The sequence below is a fragment of the Podarcis cretensis genome (assembly GCF_951804945.1).
Source record: "Podarcis cretensis genome assembly, chromosome: 13".
Lineage (NCBI taxonomy): Eukaryota > Metazoa > Chordata > Lepidosauria > Squamata > Lacertidae > Podarcis > Podarcis cretensis.
In genome coordinates, this window is record NC_137182.1 from 14,031,369 (window position 1) to 14,055,514 (window position 24,146).

Here is a 24,146-nt window from a genome sequence, read left to right on the forward strand (position 1 = left end):
GCAATTCACTCAAAAATGGTGCCAAACGCTTGCAAATGCTCCCCTGAAAGGTTTGGCAGTCGAAACAGAAGGCTTTTTATCACAGGACAAGAAATCAGCCCTCAGGAACTTAACCGGCGGAAATTTTTTTTTGAAAAAATCCCTAAGCCCCGGGGTCACAATTTCAGCAAAAATCCGACTTTTGGCAATTCACTCAAAAATGGTGCCAAACGCTTGCAAATGCTCCTCTGAAGGGTTTGGCAGTCGATACAGAAGGCTTTTTATCACAGAACAAGAAATCAGCCCTCAGCAACTTAACCGGACAAAAAAAATTTTTTGAAAAAATTCCTAAGCCCCGGGGTCACAATTTCAGCAAAAATCTGACTTTTGGCAATTCACTCAAAAATGGTGCCAAACGCTTGCAAATGCTCCCCTGAAAGGTTTGGCAGTCGAAACAGGAGGCTTTTTATCACAGGACGAGAAATCAGACCTCAGCAACTTAACCGGCGGAAATTTTTTTTTGAAAAAATCCCTAAGCCCCGGGGTCACAATTTCAGCAAAAATCCGACATTTGGCAATTCACTCAAAAATGGTGCCAAACGCTTGCAAATGCTCCCCTGAATGTTTCAGCAGTCGGAAAAGAAGGCTTTTTATCACAGGACAAAAAATCAGCCCTCAGGAACTTAACCGGAGAAAAATTTTTTTTTGAAAAAATCCCTAAGCCCCGGGGTCACAATTTCAGCAAAAATCTGACTTTTGGCAATTCACTCAAAAATGGTACCAAACGCTTGCAAATGCTCCCCTGGAAGTTTTAGCTTTTGAAACAGAAGGCTTTTTATCACAGGACAAGAAATCAGTCCTCAGGAACTTAACCGGAGAAAAATTTTTTTTTGAAAAAATCCCTAAGCCCCGGGGTCACAATTTCAGGAAAAATCTGACTTTTGGCAATTCACTCAGAAATGGTGCCAAACGCTTGCAAATGCTCCCCTGAAAGGTTTGGCAGTCGAAACAGAAGGCTTTTTATCACAGTACAAGAAATCAGCCCTCAGCAACTTAACCGGCGGAAATTTTTTTTTCGAAAAAATCCCTAAGCCCCGGGGTCACAATTTCAGCAAAAATCTGACTTTTGGCAATTCACTCAAAAATTGTGCCAAACGCTTCCAAATGTTCCCCTGAAAGTTTTAGCGGTCGAAACAGAAGGCTTTTTATCACAGGACAAGAATTCAGCCCTCAGCAACTTAACCAGAGGAAATTATTTTTTTGAAAAAATCCCTAAGCGCCGGGGTCACAATTGCAGCAAAAATCTGACTTTTGGCAATTCACTCAAAAATGGTGCCAAACGCTTGCAAATGCTCCCCTGAAAGGTTTGTCAGTCGAAACAGGAGACTTTTTCTCACAGGACGAGAAATCAGACCTCAGCAACTTAACCGGCGGAAATTTTTTTTTGAAAAAATCCCTAAGCCCCGGGGTCACAATTTCAGCAAAAATCTGACTTTTGGCAATTCACTCAAAAATGGTGCCAAACGCTTGCAAATGCTCCCCTGAAAGGTTTGGCGGTCGAAACCGGAGGGCTTTTTATCACAGGACGAGAAATCAGACCTCAGCAACTTGACCGGACAAAAAAATTTTTTGGAAAAAATTCCTAAGCCCCGGGGTCACAATTTCAGCAAAACTCCGACATTTGGCAATTCACTCAAAAATGGTGCCAAACGCTTGCAAATGCTCCCCTGAAAGGTTTGGCAGTCGAAACAGAAGGCTTTTTATCACAGGACAAGAAATCAGCCCTCAGCAACTTAACCGGAGGAAAAAAATTTTTTGAAAAAATCCCTAAGACCCGGGGTCACAATTTCAGCAAAAATCTGACGTTTGGCAATTCACTCAAAAATGGTGCCAAACGCTTGCAAATGCTCCCCTGAAAGTTTTAGCGGTCGAAACAGAAGGCTTTTTATCACAGGACAAGAATTCAGCCCTCAGCAACTTAACCGGAGGAAATTATTTTTTTGAAAAAATCCCTAAGCCCCGGGGTCACAATTTCAGCAAAAATCTGACTTTTGGCAATTCACTCAAAAATGGTGCCAAGCGCTTGCAAATGCTCCCCTGAAAGGTTTGGCAGTCGAAACAGAAGGCTTTGTATCACGAAACAAGAAATCAGCCCTCAGCAAAAATACCTAAGCCCCAGGGTCACAATTTCAGCAAAAATCCGACTTTTCGCAATTCACTCAAAAATGGTGCCAAACGCTTGCAAATGCTCCCCTGAAAGGTTTGGCGGTCGAAACCGAAGGCTTTTTATCACAGGACGAGAAATCAGACCTCAGCAACTTATCCGGCGGAATTTTTTTTTTTGAAAAAATCCCTAAGCCCCGGGGTCACAATTTCAGCAAAAATCTGACTTTTGGCAATTCACTCAAAAATGGTACCAAACGCTTGCAAATGCTCCCCTGAAAGTTTTAGCTTTTGAAACAGAAGGCTTTTTATCACAGGACAAGAAATCAGCCCTCAGCAACTTAACCAGAGGAAAATTTTTTTTTGAAAAAATCCCTAAGCCCCGGGGTCACAATTTCAGCAAAAATCTGACTTTTGGCAATTCACTCAAAAATGGTGCCAAACGCTTGCAAATGCTCCCCTGAAAGGTTTGGCAGTCGAAACAGGAGGCTTTTTATCACAGGACGAGAAATCAGACCTCAGCAACTTAACCGGCGGAAATTTTTTTTTGAAAAAATCCCTAAGCCCCGGGGTCACAATTTCAGCAAAAATCCGACTTTTGGCAATTCACTCAAAAATGGTGCCAAACGCTTCCAAATGCTCCCCTGAATGTTTTAGCGGTCGGAAAAGAAGGCTTTTTATCACAGGACAAGAAATCAGCCCTCAGCAACTTAACCGGAGAAAAATTTTTTTTTGAAAAAATCCCTAAGCCCCGGGGTCACAATTTCAGCAAAAATCTGACTTTTGGCAATTCACTCAAAAATGGTGCCAAACGTTTGCAAATGCTCCCCTGAAAGGTTTGGCGGTCGAAACCGAAGGCTTTTTATCACAGGACGAGAAATCAGCCCTCAGCAACTTATCCGGCGGAATTTTTTTTTTTGAAAAAATCCCTAAGCCCCGGGGTCACAATTTCAGCAAAAATCTGACTTTTGGGAATTCACTCAAAAATGGTGCCAAACGCTTGCAAATGCTCCCCTGAAAGTTTTAGCTTTTGAAACAGAAGGCTTTTTATCACAGGACAAGAAATCAGCCCTCAGCAACTTAACCAGAGGAAAAATTTTTTTTAAAAAAATCCCTAAGCCCCGGGGTCACAATTTCAGCAAAAATCTGACGTTTGGCAATTCACTCAAAAATGGTGCCAAACGCTTCCAAATGTTCCCCTGAAAGTTTTAGCAGTCGGAAAAGAAGGCTTTTTATCACAGGACAAGAAATCAGCCCTCAGCAACTTAACCGGAGAAAAATTTTTTTTTGAAAAAATCCCTAAGCCCCGGGGTCACAATTTCAGCAAAAATCTGACTTTAGGCAATTCACTCAAAAATGGTGCCAAAGGCTTGCAAATGCTCCCCTGAATGTTTCAGCAGTTGGAAAAGAAGGCTTTTTATCACAGGACAAGAAATCAGCCCTCAGGAACTTAACCGGAGAAAAAATTTTTTTTGAAAAAATCCCTAAGCCCCGGGGTCACAATTTCAGCAAAAATCTGACTTTTGGCAATTCACTCAAAAATGGTGCTAAAAGCTTGCAAATGCTCCCCTGAAAGGTTTGGCGGTCGAAACCGAAGGCTTTTTATCACAGGACGAGAAATCAGACCTCAGCAACTTAACCGGACAAAAAAATTTTTTTGAAAAAATTCCTAAGCCCCGGGGACACAATTTCAGCAAAAATCTGACTTTTGGCAATTCACTCAAAAATGGTGCCAAACGCTTGCAAATGCTCCCCTGAAAGGTTTGGCAGTCGAAACAGAAGGCTTTTTATCACAGGACAAGAAATCAGCCCTCAGGAACTTAACCGGCGGAAATTTTTTTTTGAAAAAATCCCTAAGCCCCGGGGTCACAATTTCAGCAAAAATCCGACTTTTGGCAATTCACTCAAAAATGGTGCCAAACGCTTGCAAATGCTCCTCTGAAGGGTTTGGCAGTCGATACAGAAGGCTTTTTATCACAGAACAAGAAATCAGCCCTCAGCAACTTAACCGGACAAAAAAAATTTTTTGAAAAAATTCCTAAGCCCCGGGGTCACAATTTCAGCAAAAATCTGACTTTTGGCAATTCACTCAAAAATGGTGCCAAACGCTTGCAAATGCTCCCCTGAAAGGTTTGGCAGTCGAAACAGGAGGCTTTTTATCACAGGACGAGAAATCAGACCTCAGCAACTTAACCGGCGGAAATTTTTTTTTGAAAAAATCCCTAAGCCCCGGGGTCACAATTTCAGCAAAAATCCGACATTTGGCAATTCACTCAAAAATGGTGCCAAACGCTTGCAAATGCTCCCCTGAAAGTTTTAGCTTTTGAAACAGAAGGCTTTTTATCACAGGACAAGAAATCAGCCCTCAGCAACTTAACCAGAGGAAAATTTTTTTTAAAAAAAATCCCTAAGCCCCGGGGTCACAATTTCAGCAAAAATCTGACGTTTGGCAATTCACTCAAAAATGGTGCCAAACGCTTGCAAATGCTCCCCTGAAAGGTTTGGCAGTCGAAACAGAAGGCTTTTTATCACAGGACAAGAAATCAGCCCTCAGGAACTTAACCGGAGAAAAATTTTTTTTTGAAAAAATCCCTAAGCCCCGGGGTCACAATTTCAGCAAAAATCTGACTTTTGGCAATTCACTCAAAAATCGTGCCAAACGCTTGCAAATGCTCCCCCGAAAGGTTTGGCAGTCGAAACAGGAGGCTTTTTATCACAGGACGAGAAATCAGACCTCAGCAACTTAACCGGCGGAAATTTTTTTTTGAAAAAATCCCTAAGCCCCGGGGTCACAATTTCAGCAAAAATCTGACTTTTGGCAATTCACTCAAAAATGGTGTCAAACGCTTCCAAATGCTCCCCTGAATGTTTTAGCGGTCGGAAAAGAAGGCTTTTTATCACAGGACAAGAAATCAGCCCTCAGCAACTTAACCGGAGGAATTTTTTTTTTTGAAAAAATCCCTAAGCCCCGGGGTCACAATTTCAGCAAAAATCCGACTTTTGGCAATTCACTCAAAAATGGTGCCAAACGCTTGCAAATGCTCCCCTGAAAGGTTTGGCAGTCGAAACAGGAGGCTTTTTATCACAGGACGCGAAATCAGCCCTCACCAACTTAACCGGCGGAAATTTTTTTTTGAAAAAATCCCTAAGCCCCCGGGGTCAAAATTTCAGCAAAAATCTGACTTTTTGCAATTCACTCAAAAATGGTGCCAAACGCTTGCAAATGCTCCCCTGAAAGGTTTGGCAGTCGAAACAGAAGGCTTTTTATCACAGGACAAGAAATCAGCCCTCAGCAACTTAACCGGAGGAAATTTTTTTTTTGAAAAAATCCCTAAGCCCCGGGGTCACAATTTCAGCAAAAATCTGACTTTTGGCAATTCACTCAAAAATGGTGCCAAACGCTTGCAAATGCTCCCCCGAAAGGTTTGGCGGTCGAAACAGAGGGCTTTTTATCACAGGAAAAGAAATCACCACTCAGCAAAAATACCTAACCCCCATGGTCACAATTTCAGCAAAAATCTGACTTTTGGCAATTCACTCAAAAATGGTGCCAAACGCTTGCAAATGCTCCCCTGAATGTTTTAGCGGTCGGAAAAGAAGGCTTTTTATCACAGGACAAGAAATCAGCCCTCAGCAACTTAACCGGAGAAAAATTTTTTTTTGAAAAAATCCCTAAGCCCCCGGGGTCAAAATTTCAGCAAAAATCTGACTTTTGGCAATTCACTCAAAAATGGTGCCAAACGCTTGCAAATGCTCCCCTGAATGTTTTAGCGGTCGGAAAAGAAGGCTTTTTATCACAGGACAAGAAATCAGCCCTCAGCAACTTAACCGGAGAAAAAATTTTTTTTGGAAAAAATCCCTAAGCCCCGGGGTCACAATTTCAGCAAAAATCTGACTTTTGGCAATTCACTCAAAAATGGTACCAAACGCTTGCAAATGCTCCCCTGAAAGTTTTAGCTTTTGAAACAGAAGGCTTTTTATCACAGGACAAGAAATCAGCCGTCAGCAACTTAACCAGAGGAAAATTTTTTTTTAAAAAAATCCCTAAGCCCCGGGGTCACAATTTCAGCAAAAATCTGACGTTTGGCAATTCACTCAAAAATGGTGCCAAAGGCTTCCAAATGCTCCCCTGGAAGTTTTAGCGGTCGAAACAGAAGGCTTTTTATCACAGGACAAGAAATCAGCCCTCAGCAACTTAACCAGAGGAAATTTTTTTTTTGAAAAAATCCCTAAGCCCCGGGGTCACAATTTCAGCAAAAATCTGACTTTTGGCAATTCACTCAAAAATTGTGCCAAACGCTTGCAAATGCTCCTCTGAAGGGTTTGGTAGTCGATACAGAAGGCTTTTTATCACCGAACAAGAAATCAGCCCTCAGCAACTTAACCGGACAAAAAAATTTTTTTGAAAAAATTCCTAAGCCCCGGGTTCACAATTTCAGCAAAAATCTGACTTTTGGCAATTCACTCAAAAATGGTGCCAAACGCTTGCAAATGCTCCACTGAAAGGTTTGGCAGTCGAAACAGGAGGCTTTTTATCACAGGACGAGAAATCAGACCTCAGCAACTTAACCGGCGGAAATTTTTTTTTGAAAAAATCCCTAAGCCCCGGGGTCACAATTTCAGCAAAAATCTGACTTTTGGCAATTCACTCAAAAATGGTGCCAAACGCTTCCAAATGCTCCCCTGAATGTTTTAGCGGTCGGAAAAGAAGGCTTTTTATCACAGGACAAGAATTCAGCCCTCAGCAACTTAACCGGAGGAAATTATTTTTTTGAAAAAATCCCTAAGCCCCGGGGTCACAATTTCAGGAAAAATCTGACTTTTGGCAATTCACTCAAAAATAATGCCAAACGCTTGCAAATGCTCCCCTGAATGTTTTAGCGGTCGGAAAAGAAGGCTTTTTATCACAGGACAAGAAATCAGCCCTCAGCAACTTAACCGGAGGAATTTTTTTTTTTGAAAAAATCCCTAAGCCCCGGGGTCACAATTTCAGCAAAAATCCGACTTTTGGCAATTCACTCAAAAATGGTGCCAAACGCTTGCAAATGCTCCCCTGAAAGGTTTGGCAGTCGAAACAATAGGCTTTTTATCACAGGACGAGAAATCAGACCTCAGCAACTTAACCGGCGGAAATTTTTTTTTGAAAAAATCCCTAAGCCCCTGGGTCAAAATTTCAGCAAAAATCTGACTTTTGGCAATTCACTCAAAAATGGTGCCAAACGCTTGCAAATGCTCCCCTGAAAGGTTTGGCAGTCGAAACAGAAGGCTTTTTATCACAGGACAAGAAATCAGCCCTCAGCAACTTAACCGGAGGAAATTTTTTTTTTGAAAAAATCCCTAAGCCCCGGGGTCACAATTTCAGCAAAAATCTGACTTTTGGCAATTCACTCAAAAATGGTGCCAAACGCTTGCAAATGCTCCCCCGAAAGGTTTGGCGGTCGAAACAGAGGGCTTTTTATCACAGGAAAAGAAATCACCACTCAGCAAAAATACCTAAGCCCCAGGGTCACAATTTCAGCAAAAATCTGACTTTTGGCAATTCACTCAAAAATGGTGCCAAACGCTTGCAAATGCTCCCCTGAATGTTTAAGCGGTCGGAAATGAAGGCTTTTTATCACAGGACAAGAATTCAGCCCTCAGCAACTTAACCGGAGAAAAATTTTTTTTTGAAAATATCCCTAAGCCGCGGGGTCACAATTTCAGCAAAAATCTGACTTTTGGCAATTCACTCAAAAATGGTGCCAAACGTTTGCAAATGCTCCCCTGAAAGGTTTGGCGGTCGAAACCGAAGGCTTTTTATCACAGGACGAGAAATCAGACCTCAGCAACTTATCCGGCGGAATTTTTTTTTTTGAAAAAATCCCTAAGCCCCGGGGTCACAATTTCAGCAAAAATCTGACTTTTGGCAATTCACTCAAAAATGGTACCAAACGCTTGCAAATGCTCCCCTGAAAGTTTTAGCTTTTGAAACAGAAGGCTTTTTATCACAGGACAAGAAATCAGCCCTCAGCAACTTAACCAGAGGAAAATTTTTTTTAAAAAAAATCCCTAAGCCCCGGGGTCACAATTTCAGCAAAAATCTGACTTTTGGCAATTCACTCAAAAATGGTGCCAAACGCTTGCAAATGCTCCCCTGAAAAGTTTGGCGGTCGAAACCGAAGGCTTTTTATCACAGGACGAGAAATCAGACCTCAGCAACTTAACCGGAGGAAATTTTTTTTTTGAAAAAATCCCTAAGCCCCGGGGTCACAATTTCAGCAAAAATCTGACTTTTGGGAATTCACTCAAAAATGGTGCCAAAAGCTTGCAAATGCTCCCCTGAAAGGTTTGGCAGTCGAAACAGGAGGCTTTTTATCACAGGACGAGAAATCAGACCTCAGCAACTTAACCGGCGGAAATTTTTTTTTGAAAAAATCCCTAAGCCCCGGGGTCACAATTTCAGGAAAAATCTGACTTTTGGCATTTCACTCAAAAATGGTGCCAAACGCTTCCAAATGCTCCCCTGAATGTTTTAGCGGTCGGAAAAGAAGGCTTTTTATCACAGGACAAGAATTCAGCCCTCAGCAACTTAACCGGAGGAAATTATTTTTTTGAAAAAATCCCTAAGCCCCGGGGTCACAATTTCAGGAAAAATCTGACTTTTGGCAATTCACTCAAAAATGATGCCAAACGCTTGCAAATGCTCCCCTGAAAGTTTTAGCTTTTGAAACAGAAGGCTTTTTATCACAGGACAAGAAATCAGTCCTCAGGAACTTAACCGGAGAAATTTTTTTTTTTGAAAAAATCCCTAAGCCCCGGGGTCACAATTTCAGGAAAAATCTGACTTTTGGCAATTCACTCAAAAATGGTGCCAAACGCTTGCAAATGCTCCCCTGAAAGGTTTGGCAGTCGAAACAGAAGGCTTTTTATCACAGTACAAGAAATCAGCCCTCAGCAACTTAACCGGAGGAAATTTTTTTTTTGAAAAAATCCCTAAGCCCCGGGGTCACAATTTCAGCAAAAATCTGACTTTTGGCAATTCACTCAAAAATGGTGCCAAACGCTTGCAAATGCTCCCCCGAAAGGTTTGGCGGTCGAAACAGAGGGCTTTTTATCACAGGAAAAGAAATCACCACTCAGCAAAAATACCTAAGCCCCAGGGTCACAATTTCAGCAAAAATCTGACTTTTGGCAATTCACTCAAAAATGGTGCCAAACGTTTGCAAATGCTCCCCTGAAAGGTTTGGCGGTCGAAACCGAAGGCTTTTTATCACAGGACGAGAAATCAGACCTCAGCAACTTATCCGGCGGAATTTTTTTTTTTGAAAAAATCCCTAAGCCCCGGGGTCACAATTTCAGCAAAAATCTGACTTTTGGCAATTCACTCAAAAATGGTACCAAACGCTTGCAAATGCTCCCCTGAAAGTTTTAGCTTTTGAAACAGAAGGCTTTTTATCACAGGACAAGAAATCAGCCCTCAGCAACTTAACCAGAGGAAAAAAATTTTTAAAAAAAATCCCTAAGCCCCGGGGTCACAATTTCAGCAAAAATCTGACTTTTGGCAATTCACTCAAAAATGGTGCCAAACGCTTGCAAATGCTCCCCTGAAAAGTTTGGCGGTCGAAACCGAAGGCTTTTTATCACAGGACGAGAAATCAGACCTCAGCAACTTAACCGGAGGAAATTTTTTTTTTGAAAAAATCCCTAAGCCCCGGGGTCACAATTTCAGCAAAAATCTGACTTTTGGGAATTCGCTCAAAAATGGTGCCAAAAGCTTGCAAATGCTCCCCTGAAAGGTTTGGCAGTCGAAACAGGAGGCTTTTTATCACAGGACGAGAAATCAGACCTCAGCAACTTAACCGGCGGAAATTTTTTTTTGAAAAAATCCCTAAGCCCCGGGGTCACAATTTCAGCAAAAATCTGACTTTTGGCATTTCACTCAAAAATGGTGCCAAACGCTTCCAAATGCTCCCCTGAATGTTTTAGCGGTCGGAAAAGAAGGCTTTTTATCACAGGACAAGAATTCAGCCCTCAGCAACTTAACCGGAGGAAATTATTTTTTTGAAAAAATCCCTAAGCCCCGGGGTCACAATTTCAGGAAAAATCTGACTTTTGGCAATTCACTCAAAAATGGTGCCAAACGCTTGCAAATGCTCCCCCGAAAGGTTTGGCAGTCGAAACAGAAGGCTTTTTATCACAGGACAAGAAATCACCACTCAGCAAAAATACCTAAGCCCCAGGGTCACAATTTCAGCAAAAATCTGACTTTTGGCAATTCACTCAAAAATGGTGCCAAACGCTTGCAAATGCTCCCCTGAATGTTTTAGCGGTCGGAAAAGAAGGCTTTTTATCACAGGACAAGAATTCAGCCCTCAGCAACTTAACCGGAGGAATTTTTTTTTTTGAAAAAATCCCTAAGCCCCGGGGTCACAATTTCAGCAAAAATCCGACTTTTGGCAATTCACTCAAAAATGGTGCCAAACGCTTGCAAATGCTCCCCTGAAAGGTTTGGCAGTCGAAACAATAGGCTTTTTATCACAGGACGCGAAATCAGACCTCAGCAACTTAACCGGCGGAATTTTTTTTTTGAAAAAATCCCTAAGCCCCTGGGTCAAAATTTCAGCAAAAATCTGACTTTTGGCAATTCACTCAAAAATGGTGCCAAACGCTTGCAAATGCTCCCCTGAAAGGTTTGGCAGTCGAAACAGAAGGCTTTGTATCACAGGACGAGAAATCAGACCTCAGCAACTTAACCGGCGGAAATTTTTTTTTGAAAAAATCCCTAAGCCCCGGGGTCACAATTTCAGCAAAAATCTGACTTTTGGCATTTCACTCAAAAATGGTGCCAAACGCTTCCAAATGCTCCCCTGAATGTTTTAGCGGTCGGAAAAGAAGGCTTTTTATCACAGGACAAGAATTCAGCCCTCAGCAACTTAACCGGAGGAAATTATTTTTTTGAAAAAATCCCTAAGCCCCGGGGTCACAATTTCAGGAAAAATCTGACTTTTGGCAATTCACTCAAAAATGGTGCCAAACGCTTGCAAATGCTCCCCCGAAAGGTTTGGCAGTCGAAACAGAAGGCTTTTTATCACAGGACAAGAAATCACCACTCAGCAAAAATACCTAAGCCCCAGGGTCACAATTTCAGCAAAAATCTGACTTTTGGCAATTCACTCAAAAATGGTGCCAAACGCTTGCAAATGCTCCCCTGAATGTTTTAGCGGTCGGAAAAGAAGGCTTTTTATCACAGGACAAGAAATCAGCCCTCAGCAACTTAACCGGAGGAATTTTTTTTTTTGAAAAAATCCCTAAGCCCCGGGGTCACAATTTCAGCAAAAATCCGACTTTTGGCAATTCACTCAAAAATGGTGCCAAACGCTTGCAAATGCTCCCCTGAAAGGTTTGGCAGTCGAAACAATAGGCTTTTTATCACAGGACGCGAAATCAGACCTCAGCAACTTAACCGGCGGAATTTTTTTTTTGAAAAAATCCCTAAGCCCCTGGGTCAAAATTTCAGCAAAAATCTGACTTTTGGCAATTCACTCAAAAATGGTGCCAAACGCTTGCAAATGCTCCCCTGAAAGGTTTGGCAGTCGAAACAGAAGGCTTTTTATCACAGGACAAGAAATCAGCCCTCAGCAACTTAACCGGAGGAAATTTTTTTTTTGAAAAAATCCCTAAGCCCCGGGGTCACAATTTCAGCAAAAATCTGACTTTTGGCAATTCACTCAAAAATGGTGTCAAACGCTTGCAAATGCTCCCCCGAAAGGTTTGGCGGTCGAAACAGAGGGCTTTTTATCACAGGAAAAGAAATCACCACTCAGCAAAAATACCTAAGCCCCAGGGTCACAATTTCAGCAAAAATCTGACTTTTGGCAATTCACTCAAAAACGCTTGCAAATGCTCCCCTGAATGTTTAAGCGGTCGGAAATGAAGGCTTTTTATCACAGGACAAGAAATCAGCCCTCAGCAACTTAACCGGAGAAAAATTTTTTTTTGAAAAAATCCCTAAGCCGCGGGGTCACAATTTCAGCAAAAATCTGACTTTTGGCAATTCACTCAAAAATGGTGCCAAACGTTTGCAAATGCTCCCCTGAAAGGTTTGGCGGTCGAAACCGAAGGCTTTTTATCACAGGACGAGAAATCAGACCTCAGCAACTTATCCGGCGGAATTTTTTTTTTTGAAAAAATCCCTAAGCCCCGGGGTCACAATTTCAGCAAAAATCTGACTTTTGGCAATTCACTCAAAAATGGTACCAAACGCTTGCAAATGCTCCCCTGAAAGTTTTAGCTTTTGAAACAGAAGGCTTTTTATCACAGGACAAGAAATCAGCCCTCAGCAACTTAACCAGAGGAAAATTTTTTTTAAAAAAAATCCCTAAGCCCCGGGGTCACAATTTCAGCAAAAATCTGACGTTTGGCAATTCACTCAAAAATGGTGCCAAACGCTTGCAAATGTTCCCCTGGAAGTTTTAGCGGTCGAAACAGAAGTCTTTTTATCACAGGACAAGAATTCAGCCCTCAGCAACTTAACCGGAGGAAATTATTTTTTTGAAAAAATCCCTAAGCCCCGGGGTCACAATTTCAGCAAAAATCTGACTTTTGGCAATTCACTCAAAAATGGTGCCAAACGCTTGCAAATGCTCCCCTGAAAAGTTTGGCGGTCGAAACCGAAGGCTTTTTATCACAGGACGAGAAATCAGACCTCAGCAACTTAACCGGAGGAAATTTTTTTTTTGAAAAAATCCCTAAGCCCCGGGGTCACAATTTCAGCAAAAATCTGACTTTTGGGAATTCACTCAAAAATGGTGCCAAAAGCTTGCAAATGCTCCCCTGAAAGGTTTGGCAGTCGAAACAGAAGGCTTTTTATCAGAGGAAGAGAAATCAGACCTCAGCAACTTAACCGGACAAAAAAATTTTTTTGAAAAAATTCCTAAGCCCCGGGGTCACAATTTCAGCAAAAATCTGACTTTTGGCAATTCACTCAAAAATGGTGCCAAACGCTTGCAAATGCTCCACTGAAAGGTTTGGCAGTCGAAACAGGACGCTTTTTATCACAGGACGAGAAATCAGACCTCAGCAACCTAACCGGCGGAATTTTTTTTTTGAAAAAATCCCTAAGCCCCGGGGTCACAATTTCAGCAAAAATCTGACTTTTGGCAATTCACTCAAAAATGATGCCAAACGCTTGCAAATGTTCCCCTGGAAGTTTTAGCGGTCGAAACAGAAGGCTTTTTATCACAGGACAAGAAATCAGCCCTCAGCAACTTAACCAGAGGAAATTTTTTTTTGAAAAAATCCCTAAGCCCCGGGGTCACAATTTCAGCAAAAATCTGACTTTTGGCAATTCGCTCAAAAATGATGCCAAACGCTTGCAAATGCTCCCCTGAAAGTTTTAACTTTTGAAACAGAAGGCTTTTTATCACAGGACAAGAAATCAGTCCTCAGGAACTTAACCGGAGAAATATTTTTTTTTGAAAAAATCCCTAAGCCCCGGGGTCACAATTTCAGCAAAAATCTAACTTTTGGCAATTCACTCAAAAATGGTGCCAAACGCTTGCAAATGCTCCCCTGAAAGGTTTGGCGGTCGAAACCGAAGGCTTTTTATCACAGGACAAGAAATCAGCCCTCAGCAACTTAACCGGAGGAAATTTTTTTTTTGAAAAAATCCCTAAGCCCCGGGGTCACAATTTCAGCAAAAATCTGACTTTTGGCAATTCACTCAAAAATGGTGCCAAACGCTTGCAAATGCTCCCCCGAAAGGTTTGGCGGTCGAAACAGAGGGCTTTTTATCACAGGAAAAGAAATCACCACTCAGCAAAAATACCTAAGCCCCAGGGTCACAATTTCAGCAAAAATCTGACTTTTGGCAATTCACTCAAAAATGGTGCCAAACGCTTGCAAATGCTCCCCTGAATGTTTAAGCGGTCGGAAATGAAGGCTTTTTATCACAGGACAAGAAATCAGCCCTCAGCAACTTAACCAGAGGAAATTTTTTTAAAAAAAAAATCCCTAAGCCCCGGGGTCACAATTTCAGGAAAAATCTGACTTTTGGCAATTCACTCAAAAATGGTGCCAAACGCTTGCAAATGCTCCCCCGAAAGGTTTGGCAGTCGAAACAGAAGGCTTTTTATCACAGGACAAGAAATCACCACCCAGCAAAAATACCTAAGCCCCAGGGTCACAATTTCAGCAAAAATCTGACTTTTGGCAATTCACTCAAAAATGGTGCCAAACGCTTGCAAATGCTCCCCTGAATGTTTTAGCGGTCGGAAAAGAAGGCTTTTTATCACAGGACAAGAATTCAGCCCTCAGCAACTTAACCGGAGGAATTTTTTTTTTTGAAAAAATCCCTAAGCCCCGGGGTCACAATTTCAGCAAAAATCCGACTTTTGGCAATTCACTCAAAAATGGTGCCAAACGCTTGCAAATGCTCCCCTGAAAGGTTTGGCAGTCGAAACAATAGGCTTTTTATCACAGGACGCGAAATCAGACCTCAGCAACTTAACCGGCGGAAATTTTTTTTTGAAAAAATCCCTAAGCCCCTGGGTCAAAATTTCAGCAAAAATCTGACTTTTGGCAATTCACTCAAAAATGGTGCCAAACGCTTGCAAATGCTCCCCTGAAAGGTTTGGCAGTCGAAACAGAAGGCTTTTTATCACAGGACAAGAAATCAGCCCTCAGCAACTTAACCGGAGGAAATTTTTTTTTTGAAAAAATCCCTAAGCCCCGGGGTCACAATTTCAGCAAAAATCTGACTTTTGGCAATTCACTCAAAAATGGTGCCAAACGCTTGCAAATGCTCCCCCGAAAGGTTTGGCGGTCGAAACAGAGGGCTTTTTATCACAGGAAAAGAAATCACCACTCAGCAAAAATACCTAAGCCCCAGGGTCACAATTTCAGCAAAAATCTGACTTTTGGCAATTCACTCAAAAACGCTTGCAAATGCTCCCCTGAATGTTTAAGCGGTCGGAAATGAAGGCTTTTTATCACAGGACAAGAAATCAGCCCTCAGCAACTTAACCGGAGAAAAATTTTTTTTTGAAAAAATCCCTAAGCCGCGGGGTCACAATTTCAGCAAAAATCTGACTTTTGGCAATTCACTCAAAAATGGTGCCAAACGTTTGCAAATGCTCCCCTGAAAGGTTTGGCGGTCGAAACCGAAGGCTTTTTATCACAGGACGAGAAATCAGACCTCAGCAACTTATCCGGCGGAATTTTTTTTTTTGAAAAAATCCCTAAGCCCCGGGGTCACAATTTCAGCAAAAATCTGACTTTTGGCAATTCACTCAAAAATGGTACCAAACGCTTGCAAATGCTCCCCTGAAAGTTTTAGCTTTTGAAACAGAAGGCTTTTTATCACAGGACAAGAAATCAGCCCTCAGCAACTTAACCAGAGGAAAATTTTTTTTAAAAAAAATCCCTAAGCCCCGGGGTCACAATTTCAGCAAAAATCTGACGTTTGGCAATTCACTCAAAAATGGTGCCAAACGCTTGCAAATGTTCCCCTGGAAGTTTTAGCGGTCGAAACAGAAGGCTTTTTATCACAGGACAAGAATTCAGCCCTCAGCAACTTAACCGGAGGAAATTATTTTTTTGAAAAAATCCCTAAGCCCCGGGGTCACAATTTCAGCAAAAATCTGACTTTTGGCAATTCACTCAAAAATGGTGCCAAACGCTTGCAAATGCTCCCCTGAAAAGTTTGGCGGTCGAAACCGAAGGCTTTTTATCACAGGACGAGAAATCAGACCTCAGCAACTTAACCGGAGGAAATTTTTTTTTTGAAAAAATCCCTAAGCCCCGGGGTCACAATTTCAGCAAAAATCTGACTTTTGGGAATTCACTCAAAAATGGTGCCAAAAGCTTGCAAATGCTCCCCTGAAAGGTTTGGCGGTCGAAACAGAAGGCTTTTTATCAGAGGAAGAGAAATCAGACCTCAGCAACTTAACCGGACAAAAAAATTTTTTTGAAAAAATTCCTAAGCCCCGGGGTCACAATTTCAGCAAAAATCTGACTTTTGGCAATTCACTCAAAAATGGTGCCAAACGCTTGCAAATGCTCCACTGAAAGGTTTGGCAGTCGAAACAGGACGCTTTTTATCACAGGACGAGAAATCAGACCTCAGCAACCTAACCGGCGGAATTTTTTTTTTGAAAAAATCCCTAAGCCCCGGGGTCACAATTTCAGCAAAAATCTGACTTTTGGCAATTCACTCAAAAATGATGCCAAACGCTTGCAAATGTTCCCCTGGAAGTTTTAGCGGTCGAAACAGAAGGCTTTTTATCACAGGACAAGAAATCAGCCCTCAGCAACTTAACCAGAGGAAATTTTTTTTTGAAAAAATCCCTAAGCCCCGGGGTCACAATTTCAGCAAAAATCTGACTTTTGGCAATTCGCTCAAAAATGATGCCAAACGCTTGCAAATGCTCCCCTGAAAGTTTTAACTTTTGAAACAGAAGGCTTTTTATCACAGGACAAGAAATCAGTCCTCAGGAACTTAACCGGAGAAATATTTTTTTTTGAAAAAATCCCTAAGCCCCGGGGTCACAATTTCAGCAAAAATCTAACTTTTGGCAATTCACTCAAAAATGGTGCCAAACGCTTGCAAATGCTCCCCTGAAAGGTTTGGCGGTCGAAACCGAAGGCTTTTTATCACAGGACAAGAAATCAGCCCTCAGCAACTTAACCGGAGGAAATTTTTTTTTTGAAAAAATCCCTAAGCCCCGGGGTCACAATTTCAGCAAAAATCTGACTTTTGGCAATTCACTCAAAAATGGTGCCAAACGCTTGCAAATGCTCCCCCGAAAGGTTTGGCGGTCGAAACAGAGGGCTTTTTATCACAGGAAAAGAAATCACCACTCAGCAAAAATACCTAAGCCCCAGGGTCACAATTTCAGCAAAAATCTGACTTTTGGCAATTCACTCAAAAATGGTGCCAAACGCTTGCAAATGCTCCCCTGAATGTTTAAGCGGTCGGAAATGAAGGCTTTTTATCACAGGACAAGAAATCAGCCCTCAGCAACTTAACCGGAGAAAAATTTTTTTTTGAAAAAATCCCTAAGCCGCGGGGTCACAATTTCAGCAAAAATCTGACTTTTGGCAATTCACTCAAAAATGGTGCCAAACGTTTGCAAATGCTCCCCTGAAAGGTTTGGCGGTCGAAACCGAAGGCTTTTTATCACAGGACGAGAAATCAGACCTCAGCAACTTATCCGGCGGAATTTTTTTTTTTGAAAAAATCCCTAAGCCCCGGGGTCACAATTTCAGCAAAAATCTGACTTTTGGCAATTCACTCAAAAATGGTACCAAACGCTTGCAAATGCTCCCCTGAAAGTTTTAGCTTTTGAAACAGAAGGCTTTTTATCACAGGACAAGAAATCAGCCCTCAGCAACTTAACCAGAGGAAATTTTTTTTAAAAAAAAATCCCTAAGCCCCGGGGTCACAATTTCAGGAAAAATCTGACTTTTGGCAATTCACTCAAAAATGGTGCCAAACGCTTGCAAATGCTCCCCCGAAAGGTTTGGCAGTCGAAACAGAAGGCTTTTTATCACAGGACAAGAAATCACCACTCAGCAAAAATACCTAAGCCCCAGGGTCACAATTTCAGCAAAAATCCGACTTTTGGCAATTCACTCAAAAATGGTGCCAAACGCTTGCAAATGCTCCCCTGAAAGGTTTGGCAGTCGAAACAATAGGCTTTTTATCACAGGACGCGAAATCAGACCTCAGCAACTTAACCGGCGGAAATTTTTTTTTGAAAAAATCCCTAAGCCCCTGGGTCAAAATTTCAGCAAAAATCTGACTTTTGGCAATTCACTCAAAAATGGTGCCAAACGCTTGCAAATGCTCCCCTGAAAGGTTTGGCAGTCGAAACAGAAGGCTTTTTATCACAGGACAAGAAATCAGCCCTCAGCAACTTAACCGGAGGAAATTTTTTTTTTGAAAAAATCCCTAAGCCCCGGGGTCACAATTTCAGCAAAAATCTGACTTTTGGCAATTCACTCAAAGATGGTGCCAAACGCTTGCAAATGCTCCCCCGAAAGGTTTGGCGGTCGAAACAGAGGGCTTTTTATCACAGGAAAAGAAATCACCACTCAGCAAAAATACCTAAGCCCCAGGGTCACAATTTCAGCAAAAATCTGACTTTTGGCAATTCACTCAAAAATGGTGCCAAACGCTTGCAAATGCTCCCCTGAATGTTTAAGCGGTCGGAAATGAAGGCTTTTTATCACAGGACAAGAATTCAGCCCTCAGCAACTTAACCGGAGAAAAATTTTTTTTTGAAAATATCCCTAAGCCGCGGGGTCACAATTTCAGCAAAAATCTGACTTTTGGCAATTCACTCAAAAATGGTGCCAAACGCTTCCAAATGCTCCCCTGAATGTTTTAGCGGTCGGAAAAGAAGGCTTTTTATCACAGGACGAGAAATCAGACCTCAGCAACTTAACCGGCGGAAATTTTTTTTTGAAAAAATCCCTAAGCCCCGGGGTCACAATTTCAGCAAAAATCTGACTTTTGGCATTTCACTCAAAAATGGTGCCAAACGCTTCCAAATGCTCCCCTGAATGTTTTAGCGGTCGGAAAAGAAGGCTTTTTATCACAGGACAAGAATTCAGCCCTCAGCAACTTAACCGGAGGAAATTATTTTTTTGAAAAAATCCCTAAGCCCCGGGGTCACAATTTCAGGAAAAATCTGACTTTTGGCAATTCACTCAAAAATGATGCCAAACGCTTGCAAATGCTCCCCTGAAAGTTTTAGCTTTTGAAACAGAAGGCTTTTTATCACAGGACAAGAAATCAGTCCTCAGGAACTTAACCGGAGAAATTTTTTTTTTTGAAAAAATCCCTAAGCCCCGGGGTCACAATTTCAGGAAAAATCTGACTTTTGGCAATTCACTCAAAAATGGTGCCAAACGCTTGCAAATGCTCCCCTGAAAGGTTTGGCAGTCGAAACAGAAGGCTTTTTATCACAGTACAAGAAATCAGCCCTCAGCAACTTAACCGGAGGAAATATTTTTTTTGAAAAAATCCCTAAGCCCCGGGGTCACAATTTCAGCAAAAATCTGACTTTTGGCAATTCACTCAAAAATGGTGCCAAACGCTTGCAAATGCTCCCCCGAAAGGTTTGGCGGTCGAAACAGAGGGCTTTTTATCACAGGAAAAGAAATCACCACTCAGCAAAAATACCTAAGCCCCAGGGTCACAATTTCAGCAAAAATCTGACTTTTGGCAATTCACTCAAAAATGGTACCAAACGCTTGCAAATGCTCCCCTGAAAGTTTTAGCTTTTGAAACAGAAGGCTTTTTATCACAGGACAAGAAATCAGCCCTCAGCAACTTAACCGGCGGAATTTTTTTTTTGAAAAAATCCCTAAGCCCCGGGGTCACAATTTCAGCAAAAATCTGACTTTTGGCATTTCACTCAAAAATGGTGCCAAACGCTTCCAAATGCTCCCCTGAATGTTTTAGCGGTCGGAAAAGAAGGCTTTTTATCACAGGACAAGAATTCAGCCCTCAGCAACTTAACCGGAGGAAATTATTTTTTTGAAAAAATCCCTAAGCCCCGGGGTCACAATTTCAGGAAAAATCTGACTTTTGGCAATTCACTCAAAAATGATGCCAAACGCTTGCAAATGCTCCCCTGAAAGTTTTAGCTTTTGAAACAGAAGGCTTTTTATCACAGGACAAGAAATCAGTCCTCAGGAACTTAACCGGAGAAATTTTTTTTTTTGAAAAAATCCCTAAGCCCCGGGGTCACAATTTCAGGAAAAATCTGACTTTTGGCAATTCACTCAAAAATGGTGCCAAACGCTTGCAAATGCTCCCCTGAAAGGTTTGGCAGTCGAAACAGAAGTCTTTTTATCACAGTACAAGAAATCAGCCCTCAGCAACTTAACCGGCGGAATTTTTTTTTTCGAAAAAATCCCTAAGCCCCGGGGTCACAATTTCAGGAAAAATCTGACTTTTGGCAATTCACTCAAAAATGGTGCCAAACGCTTGCAAATGCTCCCCCGAAAGGTTTGGCAGTCGAAACAGAAGGCTTTTTATCACAGGACAAGAAATCACCACTCAGCAAAAATACCTAAGCCCCAGGGTCACAATTTCAGCAAAAATCTGACTTTTGGCAATTCACTCAAAAATGGTGCCAAACGCTTGCAAATGCTCCCCTGAATGTTTTAGCTGTCGGAAAAGAAGGCTTTTTATCACAGGACAAGAATTCAGCCCTCAGCAACTTAACCGGAGGAATTTTTTTTTTTGAAAAAATCCCTAAGCCCCGGGGTCACAATTTCAGCAAAAATCCGACTTTTGGCAATTCACTCAAAAATGGTGCCAAACGCTTGCAAATGCTCCCCTGAAAGGTTTGGCAGTCGAAACAATAGGCTTTTTATCACAGGACGCGAAATCAGACCTCAGCAACTTAACCGGCGGAAATTTTTTTTTGAAAAAATCCCTAAGCCCCTGGGTCAAAATTTCAGCAAAAATCTGACTTTTGGCAATTCACTCAAAAATGGTGCCAAACGCTTGCAAATGCTCCCCTGAAAGGTTTGGCAGTCGAAACAGAAGGCTTTTTATCACAGGACAAGAAATCAGCCCTCAGCAACTTAACCGGAGGAAATTTTTTTTTTGAAAAAATCCCTAAGCCCCGGGGTCACAATTTCAGCAAAAATCTGACTTTTGGCAATTCACTCAAAAATGGTGCCAAACGCTTGCAAATGCTCCCCCGAAAGGTTTGGCGGTCGAAACAGAGGGCTTTTTATCACAGGAAAAGAAATCACCACTCAGCAAAAATACCTAAGCCCCAGGGTCACAATTTCAGCAAAAATCTGACTTTTGGCAATTCACTCAAAAACGCTTGCAAATGCTCCCCTGAATGTTTAAGCGGTCGGAAATGAAGGCTTTTTATCATAGGACAAGAAATCAGCCCTCAGCAACTTAACCGGAGAAAAATTTTTTTTTGAAAAAATCCCTAAGCCGCGGGGTCACAATTTCAGCAAAAATCTGACTTTTGGCAATTCACTCAAAAATGGTGCCAAACGCTTGCAAATGCTCCCCTGAAAGGTTTGGCGGTCGAAACCGAAGGCTTTTTATCACAGGACGAGAAATCAGACCTCAGCAACTTATCCGGCGGAATTTTTTTTTTTGAAAAAATCCCTAAGCCCCGGGGTCACAATTTCAGCAAAAATCTGACTTTTGGCAATTCACTCAAAAATGGTACCAAACGCTTGCAAATGCTCCCCTGAAAGTTTTAGCTTTTGAAACAGAAGGCTTTTTATCACAGGACAAGAAATCAGCCCTCAGCAACTTAACCAGAGGAAATTTTTTTTAAAAAAAAATCCCTAAGCCCCGGGGTCACAATTTCAGCAAAAATCTGACGTTTGGCAATTCACTCAAAAATGGTGCCAAACGCTTGCAAATGTTCCCCTGGAAGTTTTAGCGGTCGAAACAGAAGGCTTTTTATCACAGGACAAGAATTCAGCCCTCAGCAACTTAACCGGAGGAAATTATTTTTTTGAAAAAATCCCTAAGCCCCGGGGTCACAATTTCAGCAAAAATCTGACTTTTGGCATTTCACTCAAAAATGGTGCCAAACGCTTGCAAATGCTCCCCTGAAAAGTTTGGCGGTCGAAACCGAAGGCTTTTTATCACAGGACGAGAAATCAGACCTCAGCAACTTAACCGGAGGAAATTTTTTTTTTGAAAAAATCCCTAAGCCCCGGGGTCACAATTTCAGCAAAAATCTGACTTTTGGGAATTCACTCAAAAATGGTGCCAAAAGCTTGCAAATGCTCCCCTGAAAGGTTTGGCGGTCGAAACAGAAGGCTTTTTATCAGAGGAAGAGAAATCAGACCTCAGCAACTTAACCGGACAAAAAAATTTTTTTGAAAAAATTCCTAAGCCCCGGGGTCACAATTTCAGCAAAAATCTGACTTTTGGCAATTCACTCAAAAATGGTGCCAAACGCTTGCAAATGCTCCACTGAAAGGTTTGGCAGTCGAAACAGGACGCTTTTTATCACAGGACGAGAAATCAGACCTCAGCAACCTAACCGGCGGAATTTTTTTTTTGAAAAAATCCCTAAGCCCCGGGGTCACAATTTCAGCAAAAATCTGACTTTTGGCAATTCACTCAAAAATGATGCCAAACGCTTGCAAATGTTCCCCTGGAAGTTTTAGCGGTCGAAACAGAAGGCTTTTTATCACAGGACAAGAAATCAGCCCTCAGCAACTTAACCAGAGGAAATTTTTTTTTGAAAAAATCCCTAAGCCCCGGGGTCACAATTTCAGCAAAAATCTGACTTTTGGCAATTCGCTCAAAAATGATGCCAAACGCTTGCAAATGCTCCCCTGAAAGTTTTAACTTTTGAAACAGAAGGCTTTTTATCACAGGACAAGAAATCAGTCCTCAGGAACTTAACCGGAGAAATATTTTTTTTTGAAAAAATCCCTAAGCCCCGGGGTCACAATTTCAGGAAAAATCTAACTTTTGGCAATTCACTCAAAAATGGTGCCAAACGCTTGCAAATGCTCCCCTGAAAGGTTTGGCAGTCGAAACAGAAGGCTTTTTATCACAGAACAAGAAATCAGCCCTCAGCAACTTAACCGGCGGAAATTTTTTTTTCGAAAAAATCCCTAAGCCCCGGGGTCACAATTTCAGCAAAAATCCGACATTTGGCAATTCACTCAAAAATGGTGCCAAACGCTTGCAAATGCTCCCCTGAAAGGTTTGGCAGTCGAAACAGAAGGCTTTTTATCACAGGACAAGAAATCAGCCCTCAGGAACTTAACCGGAGAAAAAATTTTTTTTGAAAAAATCCCTAAGCCCCGGGGTCACAATTTCAGCAAAAATCTGACTTTTGGCAATTCACTCAAAAATGGTGCCAAACGCTTCAAATGCTCCCCTGAATGTTTTAGCGGTCGGAAAGAAGGCTTTTTATCACAGGACAAGAAATCAGCCCTCAGCAACTTAACCGGAGGAAAATTTTTTTTGAAAAAATCCCTAAGACCCGGGGTCACAATTTCAGCAAAAATCTGACGTTTGGCAATTCACTCAAAAATGGTGCCAAACGCTTGCAAATGCTCCCCTGAAAGTTTAGCGGTCGAAACAGAAGGCTTTTTATCACAGGACAAGAATTCAGCCCTCAGCAACTTAACCGGAGGAAATTATTTTTTTGAAAAAATCCCTAAGCCCCGGGGTCACAATTTCAGCAAAAATCTGACTTTTGGAAATTCACTCAAAAATGGTGCCAAACGCTTGCAAATGCTCCTCTGAAAGGTTTGGCAGTCGAAACAGAAGGCTTTGTATCACAGAACAAGAAATCAGCCCTCAGCAACTTTACCGGACAAAAAATTTTTTTTGAAAAAATCCCTACGCCCCCGGGGTCACAATTTCAGCAAAAATCTGACTTTTGGCAATTCACTCAAAAATGGTGCCAAGCGCTTGCAAATGCTCCCCTGAATGTTTCAGCAGTCGGAAAAGAAGGCTTTTTATCACAGGACAAGAAATCAGCCCTCAGCAACTTAACCGGAGAAAAATTTTTTTTTGAAAAAATCCCTAAGCCCCGGGGTCACAATTTCAGCAAAAATCCGACTTTTGGCAATTCACTCAAAAATGGTGCCAAACGCTTGCAAATGCTCCCCTGAATGTTTCAGCAGTCGGAAAAGAAGGCTTTTTATCACAGGACAAGAAATCAGCCCTCAGGAACTTAACCGGAGAAAATTTTTTTTTGAAAAAATCCCTAAGCCCCGGGGTCACAATTTCAGCAAAAATCTGACTTTTGGCAATTCACTCAAAAATGGTGCCAAACGCTTGCAAATGCTCCTCTGAAAGGTTTGGCAGTCGAAACAGAAGGCTTTGTATCACAGAACAAGAAATCAGCCCTCAGCAACTTAACCGGACAAAAAAATTTTTTTGAAAAAATCCCTACGCCCCCGGGGTCACAATTTCAGGAAAAATCTGACTTTTGGCAATTCACTCAAAATGGTGCCAAACGCTTGCAAATGCTCCCCCGAAAGGTTTGGCAGTT

General features: G+C 41.8%; 1 long non-coding RNA gene across 1 annotated transcript in view; it reads left to right on the forward strand.

Moving 5' to 3' along the window:
- LOC307201089 overlaps positions 1 to 24,146 on the forward strand; it is a 315,231-nt gene that overhangs the window by 209,739 nt on the left and 81,346 nt on the right. The window lies entirely within an intron of this gene.